The following is a 3,307-nucleotide window of genomic DNA, read 5'->3' on the forward strand; positions in this document are numbered from 1 at the left end:
TCGCCATTAATACTAGTAAGGTTTAAGGTCATACCCAGTTTCCCAGACTGACACTGTTTTTAGATTGACATCTCACAAATACGGTTAAGTGCTATAATAAAAACAATAGAGACGTTGTAACGATTCCGACGAAACCCGGTATACCCAAACCGGTAGACAATAGTTACGTCATATTTAATGTCGGGTACATGAGTTACCATAGTAATTATACAAGAATACATGGTTCACTGTATTGATCGTACGTGAATATATAATTCATCGTATTGAATATGCGATTAATCGATCGATAGTTATTGAAACCCGAACGAATCGAGGGTTCAATTATAGACGAGATATATGATATTTAGTGATGTTTACGAAGTATTAAAGCTTCGGGATAAGTGAATTAAAGCACAGAAAAAGAATTTCGATTTAATGGTACGTCGGTACATTAAACGAAACCTTTAATACCAGACCGAGCAAGAGATGATCGATCAAGCCGAAAAAGATGCGCGATAATTAATGATATGATGTTTTAAGTTAATAAACGTCATGGTTTAAGTTTTTAAAGTTTTTAAATCGGTTTTATATAAATTTCATTTTTAAGCCGAAAAACGACCGTTTTAACCTCGTTTTAAGCCGAATTAGACATTTAACCGAAAAACGAACTGAACCAGATTATCCAAAACATTATCCGGATATCCGAAATCCAAACATGTGGCCTAGAATGGAGAGGTGGGTCCCACCCCACCCCCCTAAGAGTTCCGATCGGATTGGGGAAAACCCCATAGCCCTTTATTTCTTTTTTTTCATCCAACAAATCAACATCCATCTCTTCCTCTCAAGATCATGATCCAAAACCGAGATTTTGTAGCAAGAAAACAAGGTAAAGAATCGAGTTAATCATGTTTCCATCTTCGTTTCTTGAGTTTATTTGCAAGAAAATGAGGTTTCAATGATGAAAACCGATTCTTGCATGATCAAGTGATGTATACGGGTTATACAAGGGATCTTGGTCCAAGAAATGAATTAAACGAATCAAAAACGAATTTTTACGGTTAAATCTTTGTTTTTGAATCATAACCGAAACCATGAAAGAAATGGCTTGATCGTGAGTGTAACTTGCTTGGTATTGTGGTATGTTGGTTGTAGGTTCTGTATTTAGTGGTAGATAAGGCGGAAAGACGAGTTTGTAGCTTGTAGTGGCGGAAAACGAAAGGTATATTCGGTTTATGTTCGGTTTTGGAGTTTTTGGACAGATTGTTGATGGTTTAGAGTTAGGTCACGAAATTTCACAGGGATGATATACACATGAAAATATGAGTTCTGTGAATGTTTGGTAATTTTTGGATAAAGGATGAATATTTGGTGAATTTAATGCTCGGTTTTGGCCAAAAATGATGAAAAATAGTTAAATATCATGAAAAATTCTGGAAAATTTCAGATAAGCTTTTTATATCATTAATAAGTCACACACAAAATTTTAGGTCAGTTGGAAAAGTCTAAGTAGGCTTTTCGGTTAAACGAGTTCTAGGGTTTTCTAGCTTGGTTTTAGTGAAAATGGCATGTAAAGGAATATTTTGGTTCTGGAAAAATTACAGGGGACTATGTGGATGGCAGGGGACATCCAGGAGAAATTTGGGATTTTTCTAAGATCGTTTGGTATTTACGACATATTTAGTGTATAAATGGTGTTTAAAAATAGATAAATAAATTTTAAATATAAAGCTTAATTCTGGAAATATTTTTATAAAATTCCCCACTGTCAAAAAGTGATTTTTACAAAATTTCAAGATCCGAGACTAAACGGATAATTATTTGTGCTAAAAAGAAGATAAAAACAAACTTTTAAAGTCACGCATAAACCGGTAAAGTTCGTCTAAACGAACTGACTGGTGTATAAAAACCCTAAAAATGAACTATTTTCATATAATAGAGTTAAACAAGTAAAAATGAATCATCCGAAAGTAATTCGGATGATTTGGGTATTTTTAACCGATTTAACAGTTTCCGGTAAGCCAAAGACGGAAACGGGTCCCGCGGCCAATCGGGGCGTCTAAACCGAGCTCTAATTTCACAACTTTATTATCAGTCAACAACTATTTTCGGGTCGTGTGTGACCAAACTCATTTTTGGAACGTAAAAACGGATAACCGTGCTAGGCACGCAAAACGGGAAAAACGACTAATAATAATTTTGACCAGTGAACTCTAAACGATATCACAATCTGAGTCCGGAGAAGTGTTTCTGGGTTAACATTGCCCCCAGAACGGGTACAGTGCTGGGTTAACAGTGTCCCCAGATGTACCGGTTAACTTGGTTAAAGTTATATTAATAATGAGTGTATAGTAACGATCGTAGGGATCATATTACAGATTGGACGTGTTAACTGATAATGATTGTTGTTACCTGCTTGCATGTGCTAAGGTGAGTTTCACGAGCCCCTTTTTCTGAATTATTTTCAAATATTTTCCCGGGGCGGAAGCATGTTACTATTGAAATGTTTAAGTACATACTGAACGCATGGATTTGCGTGTATTTATAAATATTTGATTGTACGGGAATCGTACGGAATGAGTACACTACTGGGTTAACAGTGTCCCCAGATGTCTCTAGAAGTGTTCTGGGTTAACATTGCCCCCGGAATGGGTACAGTACTGGGTTAACAGTGTCCCCAGATGTCCAAAGAGGTGTTTCTGGGTTAACATTGCCCCCGGAAAGGGTACAGTACTGGGTTAACAGTGTCCCCAGATAATATTATATTATGATATTGATTTATCAAGGTTTACTCAAATTGTGAAACTCACCAACTATTCGTAGTTGACCCGTTTTCTCACATGCTTTTCAGGTACAACTAAGATGAAGTGATTGCTTACGTGCTAAGTGCTTGATGTGTGTAAGATTTGCGTGTGGGATGTTAGGATACATTATATTACATAGAATTATGTATCGTATGGTATGATGTGTGTATCACCTAGACGGTAATGAAATACGAGATAATGTAATTTGAAGTATATTAATGTATTTAGTTTTCTTTATAAACAATGTGGTTGATATCAGATGTGTCTGTGGCATCCCGTTACGTTTCCGCTGCGGTTTCAGGGTGTTACAGAAGTTGGTATCAGAGCCATTGGTTATAAAGATTTAGGATGTCTTTAAAAGATACCTAAAATATAACCAGTAGCTCAAGTATTATAAGATCTGAATATCAACTAATAATATATAGTGACGGGATCTGGATGAACTTGAATGAACAAGTGAGTTATTATGGTCCGGAACATAATAACAGACTTGTCTGCACGAGGAAATTCAGGGGAAGTCACTGGGT

Source organism: Bidens hawaiensis, unplaced genomic scaffold, assembly GCF_021521415.1.
Source record: "Bidens hawaiensis isolate Kalapana, Puna unplaced genomic scaffold, B.hawaiensis_p1.1 tig00035213_1, whole genome shotgun sequence".
NCBI lineage: Eukaryota > Viridiplantae > Streptophyta > Magnoliopsida > Asterales > Asteraceae > Bidens > Bidens hawaiensis.